Source organism: Carassius gibelio, chromosome B13 (genome assembly GCF_023724105.1).
Source record: "Carassius gibelio isolate Cgi1373 ecotype wild population from Czech Republic chromosome B13, carGib1.2-hapl.c, whole genome shotgun sequence".
Classification (NCBI taxonomy): Eukaryota; Metazoa; Chordata; class Actinopteri; order Cypriniformes; family Cyprinidae; genus Carassius; species Carassius gibelio.
Genome location: NC_068408.1, coordinates 5,448,201 through 5,470,386, shown reverse-complemented (window position 1 = coordinate 5,470,386; position 22,186 = coordinate 5,448,201). Strand labels below are relative to the sequence as shown.

Here is a 22,186-nt window from a genome sequence, read left to right as displayed (position 1 = left end):
GTTTAGGTATGGGCATGCAGAATAAGGCATTGTGTGTATATATATGTAATGTATATATGTAATATGTAATATATATATATATATATATATATATATATATATATATATATATATATATATATATATATATACAGTAAATTCATAAAATGCTTGTTTTTGTTGTTTTTTTTGTGTGTTTTTATGCAACATATATTGATAGGTTAGATGTGTGAACGTCACAGAAACAAAAAATATGTTCTATTCTATGCTAGTTTAGTCTAGTCTTGTGTAGTCTAGTCTAATTACACTTTGTCAATACAATTAAGAATTAATTTTTTTTTTTTACTTTTGCAAGGATTTTTTGAGAATAAAATCAGCATATTAGAATGATTTCTGAATGATTATGTGACACTGAAGACTGAACTAATGATGCAAAGTAGTTGCTCTAAATTGTACAAATATTTCACTATTTATTTATTTATTTATTTATTTTTTTGATCAAATAAATCCAGGCTTGGTGGGCAAGAGAGACTTCATTCAAAACATGTCGTTTTTCTTTTCTTTTTTTTTTTCTTTCTTTTTTTTTATCTTATCAAAATCTTAAAATCTGGACCCTACTGTATAGTGTACATCATAAGCTTTTTATGAACAGGATTTTTTTTCCAATCTATCCGTGTTCTTTAACTCTCTCTCGTTTGGAGGTCTCTCTTCATCATGGCCTTGCTGTGAGTTACTTGCCCACTGCAGTGTACACAGCATCTAAACTTTCACGCAGCGCTGGTCTTGAGCTAATGAATCTAATATGTCTTGCATTAATAATGCACCTCTGAGTTATTTTCAGCTACTTGGGGTTAATTATCTGCTTGTTAAAGTTGCATAAGAGTTTGATTAAGCACAATAACAGATAAATAATCTTTCCCTCTCTCCATCCCCTCTCATTACTGATGTCACACGCTTGGCTTATTGCTTACTGAGCTTTCAGTAACGTGCACAGACTTGAGTGTATGTGCATCATAATTGCATGCACATACAGTGGGGCTGTTTTTATTGTTTACTCCAGATCCGAGCATGATTTCTCCCTTCAGGTCACTTTTCACATTGTATTATTTGGCTCAGCTCATAGTGGTAATCATGGCTTGATATGCACAGTCCTCTCCTAAATGCAATAAATTGTGTTCCAAATGACATATATGCACATATGCACTATGTGACATCATAGTGTATGATTTTATTGTTTCCAGCTTCTCCATCTCCATATAAGGACTGTAGCAACCAGTGTCCAACACTCGAGTAGATGAATACTTACTGGGAAATTCACTATTAAAACATTGTATTTATTTAAGAAAGTTCTGGCAATACAAGGAAACTACATGGGGTTGGGTTAGGTTTAGGGTTAGCTTCAGGGTTAGTAACTAGTTATTACATAGTTAATGTAATTACTATAATAAGTACATAGTATTTACATGGGGAACAGGACTGTAAAATAAAGTGCTACCCCTTTCGCTATAGAAAAGTGTAGCCAAAACATTCAAAGGATGGCCGCTGCCATCTTGTGAAAATGACGTCGTTTGGAGTCAGTAGTGATCGCAAGGTGGAGCCATGGGATCAAAGTCCCACCCAAACTGAAGAACCAATCACAAGCTCACAATCATGACACCACACCCCACTTTTATAGCATCAAATAACTAATTAAAAGCAAATTCCTACAATTTTTTTTAAAAATAAACACTTGAACATACATCAGCATGCTAAGAACTACCTAAAATGGAAAAAAAGAAGAAGATTTTAAGTGTAATTGATTATTTAGTTTGTCTCACGTCCCATTAGATAACATGGAGAGGTCGGGTTTTACTGCATCCAGTCACCCGGGGCTTTTCAAAGACTTTTCAAGACTTGTGTGGCACACTTGATCCTTACAGGCATGCAAACTTAAGAAAAAGAAAATATTTTTGGCACTGAGATGCATCTAAATTTAAGTTTCAACTTGCGTCAAAAATCTTTCTATAGTATACTAACAAAAATATAGTAATTAATACTGAAATATACCTAAAGTGATACAAACAAATCCTTAATTTTAACTGGGAAATTTGATAGGTTTGATACAGACTGAATGACCCTTTTGAATATCTCTTTAGTCTTACAATAGCATAGAATTGTGTGTACCAACTCTTGGGTTGACACTCAGCCTTTAAGTGCGAAAGGAACATGGAGATGCTCTATACAGTATGTTTGTATACATTTATATACAATGCAGCTGAACCTCTCCACACCCCTCTGGTGAAGATTTAGGGTCTGTATTCTCAGTTTACACTGAATCGAAGCCTTCACTGATATGTTGTAGTATCTTCTCTTCCTCACGCCTGTGTGACCTGCACTTCATTACTGGGAGAGTATTTTACTCAATCACAGACTCTCTGCTGACTTACTCTCCTGGTGGCTGTCAAACACTTTATCTTCAAACAGGTTTAATCCTGCTTTAATACTGACTGAGTCATGATAAAATGACTCTTATAGAGAGAAATCCTTTTAGCCAAGGGCAGCCCTTTGTTGCGGGTGGGCTAAGCATTTAGGAAAAATCTCGGAAACAGATCTAATCCTCTGATGACTCTCAAATCTAACACACTCCCTCACCTTCATCTGCCTTCACTGCAGGGTAGGAGGCTGAGATGGGCATCTTTTGCATCACATCCTGCATGTGGTTCTGTTTGCATGCAGCTCACAGACAGGGATGGGAAGTTGTAGGCGAGATTATGAAAATGGGCTCTTGGTGTAAAATTCTGGTGTGAAATCCAGTGCTTGTCATGTGAAATCATTCAATAAAACAATACAAAACAAAACAAAAAACACAGTTGTTTACAGTATGGTTGTGTGAGTGTGTGTGTGTGTGTGTATGTGTCTGTGTGTGTGTAGGTGGGTGTGCATGTTTTTGTGACGTATGAGGACACAGCTTTGTATAATGACATGGGTATGACACAGGTAATACAAGGAGAGGGTGACTTATGAGGACATAACCCATGTCCCTATTTTTCAAAACGCTTATAAATCCTACAGAATGAGGTTTTTTTGAGAAAGTAAAAATGCACAAAGTTTCCTGTGAGGGTTAGGGTTAGGGGTAGGGTTGGTGTAGGGCCATACAATATAAGGTTTCTACAGTATAAAAACCATTACACCTATGGGATGAACCCACTTTTCACAAAAACAAACGTGTGTGTGTGTGTGTGTGTGTGTGTGTGTGTGTGTGTGCGCGCGCAATTTATTTTTTTTATGCAGATTCCATTCAAACAAATAAATATGGGGATATATTCATAATAATAAAACAAATAGAATATAAATCCAGTATATACATATTTAAAAATAAATATTGTAATAATAGGTATTTTTTATATAATTTAAGGATGTGTGTTTTGTGTGTGAAGTTATATTTTTAGTTATGTTATATTTCTATATTTATTCTATATAAATAAAGTACAAAATAATTAAATAAATAAATAACATAACATATATTATTACACACATTATACATATACATTATATATACACATTATATTTATTTATTTATTTATTTTTCTGTGTTAATTTCATATAACAAAAATGTTTACAAAAAATAAACAAATTTAAAGACATTATATATACACCTACATTTCTTACTTGTTACTTGTTGGTCAATGTTTGTCCAAATGAACATTGTCATTATTAAAGCCCAACATTCAAAAAATAATAAATAAAATAATTAATTGTTGTTTGGTTTCAAATTAATCATATGATCAAATGATTCAAAAACAGTGTTTACTGGCTGCTAAACCATATGTATGTCTGATGTAGTGATCTTTTTAGAGGAATAATGTGAAATACAGTGAATGCACTAATGATGCAAAAAAAGTTTTCAAAATATATACTGTGTGTTTTGGTTTGTGTTACTATATTATGCTTACAACATCAAACAAGCTTAGATTTGTCTGACAAAGGATCCAAAAATAATATTAATAAAAATAATAATTTAGCAAAATACAGCAGATAAATAAAAGAAGGCAAACACTATTGTGTTTGTATAAATGCTATTTGTATTCAGGCGCTGTTGGACAGCTTGGCTCTTAAATGTTTAAACTAGCTTCTGCTTTGACGGGCTATAATTATGCGCGGATGCTCGTGGGTGACACAAACTGAACACCCAACAATTACCAATCAGTCTGCTGAATGTGAGAGCTCATGTGGATAATGACAGTGGAGCAGTGAACTGTGATTGGAAGGTAAGCATTCACACTCTCTCTCTTGTACTTTCTGCCAGTCTCCTTGATGCGTCACCACTTCACACAGACATTCGGCACTTTTTTTCTCTCTTTCTGTGTCCTTTTATCATTTAGAACAATTTGACATTCACTGCACCTTTTTAAGTACAACTTTCAAAATTAATTAAAAAAAAAAAAAAAAGCCCAGCATGGTGATTTTGAAATGGCGCACTCCTACACTCTCTCAGAAAATAAATGGCACAAAAGCCGTCTCTCGGGCAGTGCCTTTTCAAAACGTGCCAGTATGTACAATTTAGGTACTAATATGGACCTCTGATGTATTAATATGCACCTTTAGGGGTAAATAAGATACAGAGGTGTATGCACCTTTGTTATGAGAATGGGATGCATATTCAACACTATGTGAATTTCCTGTTTCCATGAAATACACTATTTTAAAAATGTGCACTATACAGCAAAACACATTTTATCAGTGCAGTGCATTATACTTGAGCTTACATTCCCTGTCTGACGAATGAACTGGAAGCATTTTAAACTGCATTTTTTATTAACAAAGATCTAATTCTTGCTCCTCATTCGATAAGACTGACAGAAGTTTTTAAATACATATGTGCAAAGTTGGATTAAAATTGATTGGACACTCGCTGAAACTGAATGTTATGGGACAACTATTTTTTTTTGTGTACCCTTTAGCATACTTACAAGCAAGATTGTACAGAAATAAGGCACTTACAGAATATACTTAAATTCAAAATGAAAGAAATGATTTTAGAAACCTAATTGTATGTGATTTTAAAATTCAACTAAAATATTAAAATGAATATTACATGCATTTAGTTGAACTTAAGAGTGCATTTTGACCAACTCAATTTGAAAACATAAGTTGGTCAACATAAAATTGAAATTTATGAATATAATAATAATAATAATAATAATAATAATTCTCTCTTTGAAATATGGTTAAAGTGAATTGCCAATGGTAAACTAAAATATACACTAATGTAGTTGTATGTATGGCAAGCATTTAAATATATTTGTAATGACACATTTATAATAATAAAGCTGCAATTTAGTACACATACATATATATATATATATATATATATATATATATATATATATATATATATATGTATATATATATATATATATATATATATATATATATATATATATATATATATATATATATATATATATATACATAAGATTTGAAGTACACTACAAATGCACATTCAGTATATTTTAGTGCATTTCAAGGGACAAATTTAGAACTGTGTACTGCATAATGTTTCATATACAGTACATATGTTTTTAATAATAGGCAGTGAACATTTATGTACCATGCACTGATTATGCAGTGTGCACGAATTCTATTCTGATAATAGCCATTCATAATGGGACGTCAAATTATACATTACTTGTACCATGTCTTCAGTAAGTGTACTGTGCTGACACTTTACAACCAAAAGTCATCATATTTGTAAATGGCTGGGAAAAGCGACACAATTGAGGTTCTAGGTGAGATGACAATTGCATCATTGTGGATGTTATATGATAATGTTTTTCATCAAAAAAAAAAAAAAAAAAAAAATTAATTGAATTTTTCATGGTGCATAGTCATGTGGATGCAGTGAAGTTGTTTGCCATTAATTTCACATACTACTATTACAGATTTTTAAATATTGCATATGTAGTGTGCACTGCAGTATGCACAGTCCTTGTCATTTTAGCTCTTTAATTTAAGCGTCATCACTTCTATCCTGACCTCAAACACTTGAAACGAAGAGCAAGTAAACGATAAAACACGTCCGTTACATAGCCCACCTCTTGGATGATTATAAGCCATTTAAGGACAGACATAATCCTATTGTGCCACAGATAATCACATATTTATATGGAGCAATCGAGTATGAGGTTATGTGGTGTATTATGTATTTCTGGAGATCATAATCCCTGATTGAACAGTCTTTGATGTGTCTGCAGGAAATGAAGCCAGGTGCACCTGTATGGAGGAGGGTAATCCTTCCTGCAGGAGTAAACCAAGAGCAAACCATTTATGATTAATACAGGAAGCCGGAAAAGTGGCCTGTGTGTGTGTGTGTGTGTGTATGTGAGGTAGATTCCATCATGTCATACGCCCTTCAAATCCCCCTCAATATGAGGGGTTACATCAGGTGAGCGGGATAACGGGTTCCAGTGGAGCTAGAGAGAGAAGGATGATGGATGTTTGCAGCATGAATATGTGTGTAACTGCACTATTTTGGTTTAATACATTTAAAGGGACTATATGTAAAATGTACAAACCCTTGTTATTAGTGACACCGTTGTCCGCTTAGTGTGTAAATGTCACATCCTTTTGGTTTTCTACTCTTGAACATTTGCATCACCTATTCAGCTTCACAGTATGCAGTGTATGGGTTTTCTAACAGCAGGTTTTCTCTGTAGCTCGTACGGTGTAGCACTTGTGAGATGAAGTGCTTCATTATGAATCCCATGACACTATGATTCGACAAAACATCTCTAACCTCTGTATAAGGGAGTTAAAATAATACAGTTGCATCAGCGAATCACTTTGCACGTTTGCATCGTTAACACTATTAGGTAGGTTTAGGGTTGGATTTGATGTATTTCCAACATGTTAGGGCATTAACCTTTTAGCGCCCCTCTCTGAACATTTGAATTCTGAACCACAGCAATATATACCTGAAGCAACATAAAAAAAATGAATGAATGAATAACCCTGCAATACTGGCCTGTAACAACATAATTAAAAATGTGGCCATGGTCACATACTGAATGCATGTTTTAGCGCCACTCGCTGGGCTTTTTACTTTAAAACTGATGCAAAATGTGCATTAAGGCATGTGATGTAGGTGTTACAGAAACATTGGCACAAGCATGTATTTTCAATGAGCCTAGGTTGAGTAAAATATGCTTTTTTTTTGTGACCTTCATGTAGAGGGTTCAATGCATGTTAAGGACTATTGAAAGCATCTGTGCCACTCTGTCTATTACCACAGATATAACTTCAATCAATCACTCAGTTTGTTAAACAATAAAAATGTTCCCAGAAATCCTTTGACATTGGATGTCTGTGGGGTAAACTTCTTTATTTGCCCGTAGATACCCACTGCAGGTGTATTACAATGTTTTTGCAATCTAAATATGAGTTTAAATTAATAAGTGTGCCGCGGATGTTGTTCATAGAATGTGCATTGAATTCATAATATTCTAGCTCTCAAATAATCAAGGCCCCGTTATATATGTTCAATGGCATTTTTCTCTGTAACAAAGCGTGTCTATATTTCACTTGCAATTAGTCAGTCATGGAACCCCTCTGTTCATTATTAATCCGGTACAACATATTTTAGATGAATTGCTAATTTGAATAAAAATAGGCTTTTTATTACTCTAGTGAAATTTCAATACAAAAGCTTGAATATGTATGACCACTTATCAATGTAGAAATAAAGTTTTAGACATTTTAAATTAGTTTCTATGAACAGAACTGGAAGAAAGGAGAGACAGTGAAAATTTGCAATAATTATACACATTTCTCTGTCATTAGTGGTGTCTGTGGCTTTTGACCTCAGTGGCTCTGTTCCAAGACCTAGCGACCTGCCTAAATAGACAGCTTTTTTTTTACCTCCATAAAAAGCTAGTTCTAAAAGTCACAATAATTACTTTTAAAATACATTTGCTAGGCCATGTGTTTTAATGCGTATCAAATGATCTTACTGTTAGATTATTATGGTCATGTCAAATTGTAGCGATCCCCTGTTGTACTTTGCTAGCTGAATGCATTGCTGACTATATGTAGAGTGTTTCAAATTACTTTTGATTTCCATTTGAGTTAGGATGCTGCCTTTGAAAACAGCTTCCTGTATAGAAGGCAAATTGTAAGAAGGCTGACCATGTTTTAGAACACAGCCAGAGAGAGCAGTGAGAGTAGACTGCTGATTATCCAGGAACATCTTCTGTAGAGACACCTGCTCTTCCACCACAGAATGTCAGGACAGAAGTCACACGGTGGGCAAACAGAAAACTGCTGAAACCAGGTGCTTATTTCTTGTTTGGGGAAAAAGAGCCAAGCCTGAAATGGTAGAGTACTCTGCTGGGTAAAGACCTGTCATTGTAGGGGTCACGGATTCATTTGCAGTTTGGAAGAACCTATGAACTCAAGAGTACCTATGAGCCAGACTTATAATACCAGGTTGCTCTCAAGGGGTCAAAGTTTGGCTGGTTAACATGGTCTAGTTAACCCCTGCTGGTGTGCAATAACTACACCATACTTAAAAGTAGTTGTTATATTATAATACAATGTAATTATTACTATTTATTTTCACATCGCATTAATATTTTGGTAAATATTTATGTCAGGTAAACTTTAGAACTTTTATCAATAATTATGAAGTATTGTTTTAGTATTTTATTTTATATTTAAATGTATTTTGCTTTTGCTTTCTAGACGTTCTTGGCATATACAAGTACTTAATGGAATATTCCAGAGCATGGTGGGAAAATACAAAAATCATCCAACTGTACACTTCTGAAGTTTTGCATGACTCACTTTTGGTGAACTGTAAATGATATGCTGTTGTTAGCTCAGTGTTATGCATTATGTACCATGTAATTTTTATGCATGAGTATTAACAGATTAGCTTGTGTAAGTAAAAAATAAATAATTAATAATAATCATGAGCGCTGTTAATGATGATACACAAAAACTAATGTGATTTTCATATTCAGCATGTCAAGCTTCCTAAAGAAACATAAAATAATTAAAATAAAACAATTTAAACTTATTTTTACAGTCTAATAGATGTTTTGCGAGTGACAATTTGTTTTTAAAAGCATGATATGGAAAGGAAATGCTAACTGCTTTCTCATCTTCTGGTTGCTTTATGGGGAAAATGCATGTTTAAAGTGTCTAAATTGCTCTAGATAGCAAATTTACCTCTAATATATTTGAATTTTAACACGTGTAAGGGGTCGCCGAACCCCTGTGTGTCAGTAGTGCTGTAACTGCAGAAACCGTAATCAGCACGATGTTTTAGCAGCAGAGTGACATTGACTGAAGTGACAGCGATTGTCTGATTTTGTGTCTTTATACAGCACACCGTGTTGAGGTATCAGAATAACCATGACGTATAAGAGCTGTGACAGCTACCATAGAGGGAGAAATAGCTACAGTGATTTTGACAGCATCTCAACTTAATAACTGTACTAAAGATAACTGTGATGACATCGAGTAGACGTGTGAAACAAACCAGCTTAACTTAAGAGCACTGGAGCAGTGAACATGCAATCAAGATATAATTACTGTATATATTAAAATCTCCCTCCCACTTTCTCTGTGGCTTTGTTCCCAAAGCTAAATAGGCTGCATTTTAAAGCATCATAGTTGTGAAGGCTATATAAAAAAGGTAGGAGATATGTTAATGCTGCCTTGATAGAACAGCTTTTGGTGTTACGAGCTCTTGGTTGCATAGACTAAAGTCTCAAAACCAAAGAAATATGCTTCATCAAAGTTAAGCCACTCCCCTAAAATGTCTCATTCAAACACGCCCCCACATGTCCGTGTCACTATGTGGAAATATTTGTGTAATGTCACCCAAATGTTCACTCAAGAAAGAAGGCAATGTTTTGGATTTATAAGGATTTAAAAGATTCCTTAAAGATTAATAAGCGTGTATAAGTGTATTTTTGTTAAATATAAATATTGCTTTGATGGTTTGTTTGGTTGCAATGCAAAAACTGGCTAGAGGGCACTTAACTTTAAAACGTAAATATAGGTCGTAATAAATGCTTGCACAAACGACCTATATGGTCGTTTTTTGTTGGAGGACAGGCTCAAAAACTGCATGTTCAAAAGGAATTTACTCGCTCTAACACTACTGAAAATTTTAATTGAATTAATATAATACTTTTAGTTATTCCTCAATACTTGATCATAATCACTCTGCTCAAACACATTTAATATCAATATCACTCTCTAACATTACACAGCTCTTACCTGTGTAAAATCATAGCAAATATTGATGTCATATTTCATGTTTTGTAGTTGTAGAATATGTTTTGACTCATATCAACTCAGACTAAGCATGCATAACAAATCTGACAACAACAAAAACATCAGAGGCTTTACAGATTATAAAATATATCAAATGATGGCGAATAAAATATCAGGTCAATTCATTTTAATTGTATTTAAATGCATTTTGACACTATCTGCATCATTTTTCTCAAAGCCCTGGTTCATTTCTGGACAGTATAACATTAAACAAAGAGGAAACTGAGAGGAAGGAAGGAGTAGAATGAGAAGAAAAGTAATGGAGGTGCAGTGGAGGGAGAGATGCCACCCTGACAGCTTTCTAACTTGTCTTAATGAATATCACTCTAATCAAATTTAAATATACAGAGTGCCAGGGGAGACGGTAATTAGCATACAAATACAATTGTTCTGATAATGAAGTTTGCAGGAGCAGAAAAAACTATTTGCAAAATGAAATACATGACTGCTGTTCATTTATGTGTCTAGTTTTGTTTGCAGAAGGGTTTGAATGTGATGGAGTCTGAGTGCAATTCACAGTGTTATTGTTAGTGTTTGAACTTGTTCTGAGTGCACTGTGACATTTAGCAAACATAACACTCAGACTTCACTTAATTCTTTTGTATAATAGAAATAGAATATGTGTGACATTTAATATGTCATATATGATACTAAATGTTAAATCAGAACATAATTTGTAGAATCATTTTGTAAATGGAAAGTAGTAATAAGTTAATAGTCTGGGCAATAATGCACCATTAGACAGAACTAACTGTCTTTTATCAGAGGATGTGTCATGGTACATTCATAGTGAATGCCACTTTAGACTGGCATAATGCTCTGTGTGCTGCCAGATGCAATTAATGCTTTTATTAAAGAGACAAAATGGATCTAATTGATAAACAATTCCTTGAGATGTTAAATTAAAGGCCATAATTGCATTTCCAGGTCTATACAATAATCAGCCACTAATTGTGAAAATGCAAGTTTTTGCATTGTTTTGAAAATATCAGCCATTAGAGACGAGAGCCACCTTTTGTCTCAGTTTTTATTTATTTATTTTGATCATTTTGATTAATGTTTTCTAAATAAGAATCACATATTTCACTCATTTATAGGCTGAATATGTTCTTAAATAATGCATGAATAAATGTACAGGCAATTATCCTGCATTTTAAAAAGTGACAATGGATTTAACGGTAAACGGTTAAGCCGGTTCTGTGATTAGTAATAAATCTCCATCACCTGCTTTCAGATGGAGCGGCATTTAATACAAAGAGTGTAGTACACTGACAAGCTACGCAATATCACATTCATTTTCGCAGGAGATTCATCTGCAAATATGAGCACCATGGAATTTAGTGTTTGTGTGAATGACATTGTGCACCTTCTACAGTATATACTGTATGTTATTATTTAAAACCTGCTTGTGATGGGGTTTGTTTGATCAGGTGACTTAGTACTTATACTAAGTTGGTATATTAACATTATATCAGGTAATGAAATTATGGTATTTAACTGTAAATGTAAAAACGTAAAACCTAAAATGTTGCCACCATATTTTTCTCCTGTAAAAAATTAAAAAAAAAATAAAAATAAAAAAATATATATATACATTATATCAGGTAATGAAATTATGGTATTTAACTGTAAATGTAAAAACGTAAAACCTAAAATGTTGCCACCATATTTTTCTCCTGTAAAAAAAAAAAATAAAAATAAAAAAATAAAAATAAAATAACATATATATATATATGTTTTTTAATAAAAATGTTTTTTAGTGTTGTGGCTGAACACTAAACACTTTCTTCTATTTTCACAAAAGACGTGGCATAGTATTTATTTATAATAACTTTAAAATGGATATTATTAAATGTATTAAGCTAATGAGCTGTATGTCTTGGTGGATTGTTTTTATTTGACAGTTTTAAAAAATGTATCTGTTTACTGAACATTAGTGTCTTTTATCATATTGCTGTTTTTATAATTCCAAAAACATTTATCTGAATAATTTATGTTGTTCTTCAATGCTTCTGTAAACCACGGAGGGAAATAATCTTTTGTTTTATGTGACACAGTTGAAGTTAAGCACCAGGTTAGTAAAATACAACAACAACAAAAATCACATTCAATCACTTTTTTACATTTATTCTCAGTGCCACTGAAAATCGTTTTCATGTGTGTCATGAGTCTGGCTGTATACTTGAGTTGCTTAAATTGAGTATATTTACAATCATTTGAAGCATTCATAATCTCATGAAAATGATAGTAATGATACAACACAGCTTAGTAAATACTTCAGTAGGCTGATTTATAAACCGACACTGTTGCATTTATGATGACAAATGAAGTATGTAAAACATAATCCAGTCATTTTACTGTTGCCTCACTCTCATGAGAAACATCCATTGACTTTAATCTTTTTGCACCACAATATCACTTAATCAAATCATTTTGTGTGATTCCAAGTTGCACAAATATTGACAAATTACAGAATTACTGATGAAGAGTAGTCCATTTGTATAGTACTTTACATTGCTTTTTAATTCAATTCTCATGAGTGTTAGTTTATTTGACTGTTCTGTGTTTTATATGTCTGCTGTTGTAATCCCTGCTCTTTACTATGGTTACAGTATTCAGTGGTCAACAGATGAGACTGCCATGTTATTGCATTCAGCTCAGGTGAAGCTTCTGAGAGTATAGCATGTTCACACACATACACACACACACACACGGTAGAGCTCATAACAACAGTATAATCCCTCCTCATAAATGTGCTTCTGAAGTGAAGTGAGCAATTACAATGAGCCGCTGACCTGAGAGTTTATTAATCCCAACATTAATGACTTGAGGAATGAGAACAGAGCACAGGCTTTCAGCATCATGTTATATTTGCAGAATTAACCTTAATCATTATTTTAAGAAAATTAAGTGTCATTGGTCACATGTTCTTCTGACCCATGGCTTTCAAAAATATCTGTTTGTTATTGATCCTTTGTACAGTAATTATTATTATTATTAACATTTTTAGCAGCCCATGGTTATTTAAAAATACAATTTTGTTTTTTTATGGTGGTGTTTTTTGGTAAGTTAAAGCAGCTATATTACAAGTACTAATAAAACCATTGTTCCTGCATTAATAAAGTTTAGATTCTTTGTGTGTAGAAAATCCATTAGAGCACAGACCTCATAGAATAATATCTCCTTCTCCTGTGTGAGTGTATATATATCTGTATGTAAATGTATGTGAGTGTGGGTTCACAGGAACCTGCAGAACAAGATTAATGGAATTCCCATGCACTTCAGCTCCTGGCTACTGATTTAGGACTATAATAATGCTTCTCTATATTGGAGTGTGGTTTCCAGACCATTAAAATAACACGGCATGGGCCCCTTTAACACAAACACCTCATTTAAAACATATTGCTGCTTCACTCTGGGGAACTGAGTCATGGTGTCCCTTCTTAGTCCATAACTGAAGAACAGGTGAAACTTTTAATGTTTGTTCTTTCATAAATCTTTCTGGTAAGATGTATAGCTCTACTTTTACCATTATAGTTTTGACAGGTTTCTGAGTGGTGTGCTTTTAGTCCTACTTTAGTTTGGGGACCGATTCTCACTATTAACTAAAAATTTTGCCTCAATAAAATCTCCAGCTTCAGGAAATTTTTGAGTTTTCTCACTTTGTTTTTGTAGGAAATTTTTAAGCAGGGTTTTTTTTTTTTCAGCAAAGAATCATCTGTCTTCCTCTCTTTGTGGTTAAATCACAAGCTGGCTTAAGTTGGTACAGTATATCCATCTTTTTGGCTTTTCTTCCTTTCAGACACTAAACAACATTAACTTTGCTGTTGTTGGTGATTTATGTCATCGGTCTGATTTGCTCAGCTGAAACAGACGAGTGATTTTATCCAAATCATTGCTGCTCACTTTGAATCATTTTTTGAATCATTGCATCCATATCACTGTTTATACTGTAAATTACATGCTTTTGGAGTAATCTTTAAATAGAATCTAATGTTTACTAATGTTTATATAGTTTAAATTTTGGGCTCGGGAAGAGTTTTATGTCATTAAAAGCAATCTCTTATGCCAACAGTGCTGCATTTATTTAATGTAAAACAGTAAAAAAAAAAAACAACAAAAAAAAAACACGAATATTGTGAAAATTATTTTACAATTGAAAAGTACTGGTTTATATTATGATATACTGTTGAATGTAATTTATTTCTGTGATTATGATATATTACTCCAGTCTTCAGTGTCACATGACCCTTCCGAAATCATTCTGATATGATGATTTGCTGCTCAAGAAACATTTATAATTATTATAGATGCTGAAAACGTAATATTTATCTGAAAACGGATTTTTCAGGATTCTTTGGTTAAACTAAATTTCAGAAATAACCATATGAAATAGAAATCTTTTGTAATGGTATAATGTGTCCTTGCATAGGAAAATATTCATTTCTTAAAAAATATATATATATATATTGACCGCAAACTTTTGAATAGTGTATATCAGCGTATATCAATTGAGTTCATGTTTATATAATAAAAAATAATGAATCTTATTCATTCCCTGTGAAGGACATAGCTGAGCTGGTCTCAGTTGTGTTCTCCTCATCTATGCACAACATACTCATTTAAATGAGACACACTCCTCTCTGTCTAGTCTTGTCTGATGAAGAGCCAGCCTCGTCTCGTCTTCATATAAGTCCTCGCTCCCAGAGGGGGCTCCTCCCTCAGAACGGGGAGGACGATCACCCTGTCAATCACACAGACACTGTAATTGAAGAGCTGCCGTTCAAGGCAGACTTTAAATTAGCTTCATAACATCCGCCATCGCCTCTGTGTTTATTTGCAAAAGCTGCAGTGGGAAGGAAGTCCACAATGCGGACTGTATGCAGAATAACAGCATGACGAACTGCTAAAAATGTGGATCTTATGAACTTAAGGTGACTTATGAGAGAGTGGCAAAATGAAAAATCAGACTCTATATTTTATATGTTGAATTTTTGTCTATGAATGGCAGTTCTATAGAGAGTTTTTTTGTTTGTTTGTTTATTAAAAAATTATTCCACTTAATTGGATGCATTTTCTTTTCTTTTCTTTTCTTTTCTTTTCATTTCCATTTCCATTTCCATTTCATTTTCCTTTTTCCTTTTTCCTTTTCTTTTTCCTTCCCTTCCCTTCCCTTCCCTTCCCTTCCCTTCCCTTCCCTTCCCTTCCCTTCCCTTCCCTTCCCTTCCCTTCCCTTCCCTTCCCTTCCCTTCCCTTCCCTTCCCTTCCCTTCCCTTCCCTTCCCTTCCCTTCCCTTCCCTTCCCTTCCCTTCCCTTCCCTTCCCTTCCCTTCCCTTCTCTTTCCTAATGATTTGTAACTTGATGAAAATACATAGAAACATAGAAATAACTGACTCGAAACCTTTTTTTTTTTTTTTTGTTGGTGAAAATACGAGTGGCCTAAGACTTCTACACAGTACTATATATATATTATAAGATTCACCCTAATTTTTATTGATTTGAATACTTCCATTAATACTATATATATATATATATATATATATATATATATATATATATATATATATATATATATATATATATATATATATATATATATATATATATATATATATATATATATATATATATATTAAGCATTTTAAACCTTCCCCTTCTTGTAATACAATTATTTGTCTACATAATTATATATGCATTTTTAAGTATAAGTATGTAAGTCCCACATCTTGAGCTAACAAAATCTTTTCACAACTTTTCACATTTATTGTGTTTCTGTACAACTTTTCTAATTTATTGTGAGGCAGCACGTTCTTGGCATTCTTTGAATTGGGAGGCATACTTTGAGTCACCCAGGTTTCCTCAGTGCTGGTTGTGTGGTGCCGTATAGAAAGGCCCTACAAGAAAAACAGGCTGCAAATCCTTCTATATTGCTGGAGCTTTATATTCTTACACTCGCAAATATCCAAACAAAGCTTTCTCCCAATCTCTCGCTGAAAGAGCTGTAAAGCTGGGGTCTGGGAATGTTATAGAGAAGAGGCGCCCTTTACCCTCATGAAGAGACAAGAGATTTCCACCGAAACAAACAAACGGATAAATGGCTTAGGTTCCTCCTGGAATGAGAATCTAGTCACTGTAACCTTGGCTCTGCAGAGGCAAGAAAGAGACCTGATATTCTCGCAGGATATTGTGGCAGAGGGTCGATGCTGGATAGCGGAAAGGGATCAATGGCCACAAACTGACACCCATTACTGTCCCGTGCTTCTCAATAGGCAATATAGCCCATGTATTTGTGTGTCTGGTTATAGCTTTGGTCCCATCAGGAAAACAATTCCGTAACCTGCAAGCCAAGCAGGTGAGTAAAGGCTCTCAAAATATCGACAGTGCAGCAATAGCCATCTGTATTCCCTCTGAAGGTGACATTGCTTTATAATGGCCAAAAGGAAACTTTGTGGCGAAATTCAGAATTGATTTGCAGTTTGTTTTCCCTCTTCAAGATGCCTCGGAGAGCGTGCATTAGATATGGCTGTATGTATGTGGGCAGCCCAAGGTCATTTAGCATATAAGAGTGATATATTCTGACGTCGGGTTCCCGTGTACAGAACGGGCAGATGCTTCGGCTCGGATGCTGGTTGCCAAGTGTCTTTATTAATAAGCTAAGGGGAGGTTTGAGAGCTGTTGGCAGCGCGAGCAGGAAGCGCTTCCCCGGGAGCGTGAGCCACGTCAATGCCGCACAACCCCTTCTGCTGTTGTCTCCGTTTGCGTCTAGACATGGGAACATGCTCACCTACAGATGACTGGAAATTATTTGCATTATATAAGCACTCTTGTTTCTGACATCGCTTCTCATCGTGGCTCTGCAGGCTTGTAAAGAACTTTAAGGTGCTTATTCATGCGGTCAGGCTATTATGTTTAAGCAAAGGAAACTCTCCGTTTGGCCTTTGAAGTGTTTGAGAAAGTAAATGATGTCATGCGGTTTGCTTCTGGACCCGGCGCGCTCCATTTGATACATTTGAACTTTAGCTGATGTAATTTATCTGGAAACAGTCTAAGAATTAATTTAACATACTTTGATCTCAAAATGAAGTCTTTTTCGTGTCTTTTGAGGTGCAATGCTGCTTTTAATAAGCTCTTGATGGCTGACATGAAAATGTATTTGGAAACCCGGCGGCGTTTCAATCACTCCTTGTGGTTCAGGCAGGGCTTTCATCACTGATGGAGAAAGATTGGGCCTCTGTCTTCTTGAGACTTTATTTAACATTGGTATTTAACATTGATCATGGTGTCGTACCTTCATGAACGTGTCATAAACGCTCTCCCATCTATGCCAAGTAAGCTGGGACAAATCTGTGCACTACACTTGTGTCAGCTTGATCTCTCACTGTCCTCTGCACAAGTTCACGGCTGGCGGAGTTCCCTCTCTGTTGCTTGGTTTGAACCTTTTTGAAGATGTATCAAAAATGTATGTGTTGTATCCGGTATTACAAAAGTTTTTTGAAAAGCTAAAATGCAAGGTTTAGTGTAAGGGGATCAAAAATATAGTTTGCAGAAAGATCATTTTGCCTAAAACCTGTGTGTGTGTGTGTGTGTGTGTGTGTGTGTGCACGATATATAGGCTATTTCCTATTTGAGTTTCCACAAGATTCAAGATTTTGGTAACACTTTAGTATAGGGTCCAATTAACTCTAATAACTATTGCTTATTAGCATGTCTATTATACACATATTGGCTTATAAAGTACATATATTGCATGACATCCATAATCCTACCCAATACCCTAAACTTAACAACTACCTTATAAACTATTAATAAGCAGCAAATAAGGAGTTAATTGAGGCAAAAGTCTTAGTTAATGGTAATTAATAGTGAGAATTAGACCCTAAAAAAATGTGTGACCAAGATTTCCATATGCTTATATATATATATATAGAGAGAGAGAGAGAGAGAGAGAGAGAGAGAAAGAGAGAGAAAGAGAGAGCAAACATCTTTTAGATACATCTTTTAGATGCACAATAGATGGTTCACATAACTATATGAGCTACATTTATTTTTAACTTTGATTTTGGGCTGAAATATGAAAATTTCTTGACATAAGATTCACCCTAATTTGTATTGATTTGAATACTTCCATTAATACTTGTGTGCTTGCCTAAATAACTTGACACAGATATTTCCATTAATTGTTCACAACAAAGTTCGGATGAGCCTAATTTTGTGTGGTTTATATCATTTTGCTGACCAGTTACCTGTTTGCAATTCTCCCGAGCAGAATGTTACGTAATCATAGCATTATTTTTATATTTCAACAAAACATTCATGTTTAATGTCACAATTAAAACAGCCACTAAAAGGAGTCACGGTACATTGCATGATGATCAAAGCACATTTGACCTGATCATTTTTATTAAATGGCTTGAGAACTGCTGGAGAAACAAAAGCTTGACAAAATGTTGGCAAGAAAACGTGTTCTATTGTTAATAAAGCCTGTTGATTTAAACAGCAGAGAACAGTGTTGTTATGGATGGGTGTGAGGCTGCCAGGCAACATGTTCCACAACCTACTGATGTGACATTGAGATAATAATCTCTTATTGTGTAAAATTAATTACATTGGCAGCATGTCTCTGTGTTCAGTGTGTCTTCAGTGGGTGGGAACGTGTGTGTGGGTCAGCTTCACTTGTCTTGATTGTAATTTCCCCTCATCTGTTCAGGGTCTAGGCACATTTTTAGTGCTTTTGAATTGCAGTGACCATGGGATTTCCTTCAAACATCAGACAATGATATAAGCATTTCTGTAAATATGTTTTGTTAATGCATTCCCACACATGCTGCATGCCACATATATACACAAACAAGGACATAGACACCCACAAGGTACTAAAAATCAGATAATTGACTAAACCTGAAGGGTATTACTGTCCTTGCAGGGACATTTAGTCACCATAACTTAGAAAATACCAGGTGCACACACACAAACACACACACACACAGACTTGAATCTGTTTCTGGGTTGTGCACTTTTTTCAGCATACTATTTTGGTCCCAGTTTATATTAGGTAGCCTTGACTACTATGTAATTACATTTAAATTAATCATTTGGTACAATGCACTGATTGTGTATATGTAATAACATCTGTTATTAATTTCTGTAACTACATTTATAATTGCAGTGTTGACCCACGTCTTAGACCCTTAAACCTAATGTCCTTTAATGACGTTGGCACATTACTTTTCAAAAGTGTATGAGGCAGCATATTTGCTCTCTCCACTTTTTGGAGATGACAGACTTCTCAGGCGTGTGCTTATGATGCATTAAAATGCTGTCTACATTTTGGGACAGTGCATATGTCAGTGCATGTATATTCATAACTAACATTATTATCATATTCATATATCAGAGATTATAGATCTTGCACCTATTGCCATTGACATTGAGTTGCTGATGCTTTCTTTCTTTCGTACTGTAACTCATGCTTACTCACAATATGTTTGGGCAGGTTGCCATTATATGAGCATTCATTTCTGCTTCTCCGAGTCTATCCCTGTAATGGACTCCTGAAAGCCTTTATTATCTGCTTTGCCCTGCTGACTAATTACTGACACATGTCTCTCTGCCTCCCTTCTCTTCCTTCAGACAGTCATGACCCAAAGAGTCTGACACTCACAAGCACCACTAGACAAGACCCAGACACATCCCGCCTCATCCCAGGACTGAAAATCTCATGTGTTTGAATCATCAGTGGCAAATTCTTTAAATATATATAAAAAATTACATATAGGTCGGAGTCAGAAGCACCAGACTATCCTTGCAAAGTTGGAACAGCCCCACTTTATAGAACTGCCTTTGAGCACAAACCCATTGTAGGCTACTCTGTTGGTTCCCTTCATAAAATGTGTCACACGCTGCAGACTTGAGTGAGGAACGGCTGGCAGATTCAATGAAGAAGCGGCCATGGGCTTGCGGTAACCACATGTGATGACCCCTGGCTGGGCTCGGCTTTGTCCATGGTGAAAAACTGATCCAGCAATCCATGTTGCAAAGTTGATGTATTTCCTCAGCGACCAGCACGGATCAGCTCTAGGCATGACGAAGCGGATATCATCCTCTTTTGGAAGACCAAAGAAAACAGTTTTGTTTTCACAATGAACACAGCATCTCCACAACACAGCGGTGGCATCAACAGCAAGAATAAAAGTTACATCTTCTTTCTTTGCATGAACATTTGGGCCGCGTTATGCAAATCTTCCCACATCGTGACATAGACGTGGTGGCGTGATAGAACGAGCCATTTTAGGGGGGCATGGATGAGTCTTAACTTTTATTATAATCTCTTTGGATTTGAGACTTTAGTCTTTGCAACTTTACAGATCTTCTTTATGCACCAAGAACTTGTAACACTCCACAGAGAAAGGAAAAATTTAAATCAAATCATATAACCCCTTTAAAAAATACTGCGATAAAAAGTCACATATGCTATTTTTGGTCGAAACACTCCCAAGTGTCTTGCCCAATATCTGTGCAACTGTGTTTTATTTTAAGTATTGCATTTTAAGCAATGCAACATGGTAAAGCCAAGTTGGAATCAGCTGTCAAGTCTCCCGTGTGCTTTGCGTGTGCTCAGATCGATAAAGGCTAGCATGCTGCTTTAAAAATCAAATACTTATGTAGGCAGTAGAAAGCAAGGCAGCTCACTAGGTTTTGGAACAGATCCACTAACTGACCTAGGGTCAGTCTTACCTTGAATAGAACACGCTGATTTTGTACCTGCAAACCTGAAGTGTATCTATTCACTCACCTGCACATATATCTAGATTTCTGTAAAACAAATTGTTATTCAGTTTAATTTCACAGAATGTGCGCAAGTATTTGCCAGCTGTGTCTTTTGAGCACCTTCGGGTTCTGGTCATTAAGAAGAGAGCATTTGAATGACTTCATGCACTTAAGTTATTGTGTTTTGATGTATTGTACCATACTTCTGTCAGCGCATATGGGATATTAGGTCATACAGTATGTTACATACAATGAAAGTGCTCTGGTTTTTTAAGAGTTTCATCTCTTCCATCTGTCACACAGCATCCATCAATGCCCATCTTCCAACCTACAGTTTATTTCTATAAAACCAAACCTGTCGAAAAGCTACTAGTCCTCTGTGATTTTATATATATATATATATATATATATATATATATATATATATATATATATATATATATATATATATATATATATATATATATATATATACAGTTCTAGACTATATACTATAAATAGTTCTGCCTATATATGCAGCTTGCTATCTTTTTGAAACAGAGCATTTCTCCACCTCCACCCATTATTGTTTTGAGTTTTAGATGAAGGTGTATTATTCTATTATCTGTCCTTGGCACGCATGTTTGTGATCCTCAAGCAGTTCTGCATATCGCTTTCTGCACATGTAAGTGTCATGTTTAGTGAGCTTTATGAGGGTGTGACCTCTAGTGTTGTATGTTTGTTTGGCTTGGTTATGCTCTAATCTACTAAACACCCTTACAAGAACATGTGTATTGTTTCAGACGTTAAGTTGACACATATGCTGAGGCATGGTGACAGGGTGAAAATATCTGCTGCGGCCAAGGAACCGTCTCTGTAGAGATGCTTTAGGCCATGGTGAATTATGGCTGGCTCTCTCTCTCTCTTCAGTGATGATGTGAGCAAAGCAGAAAAACAACAACCTTGGATCCTCCAAAGTCACAGTTGCAAGACTTCAAACACTTCATTGTTTTGAAAGCCAATGTGAATTACAAGGATGCAAACTTACTGCAAGAATATTATTATTATTATTATTATTTTACTGTATACAAAGAAAAAAGGCAATAAATAACATTTAATTAAATTTATGTTATTTAAA

At 34.8% G+C, this 22,186-nt stretch overlaps 1 long non-coding RNA gene across 1 annotated transcript in view; it reads left to right on the top strand.

Moving 5' to 3' along the window:
* Window positions 1–2,777, top strand: part of LOC127969713 (uncharacterized) — a 33,380-nt gene extending 30,603 nt beyond the window's left edge. Inside the window, exon 5 of the long non-coding RNA XR_008156336.1 lies at window positions 2,632–2,777. This is a non-coding gene — a long non-coding RNA (uncharacterized LOC127969713). The remainder of the gene's footprint in view (window positions 1–2,631) is intronic.
* Window positions 2,778–22,186: the final 19,409 nt, after the last annotated feature.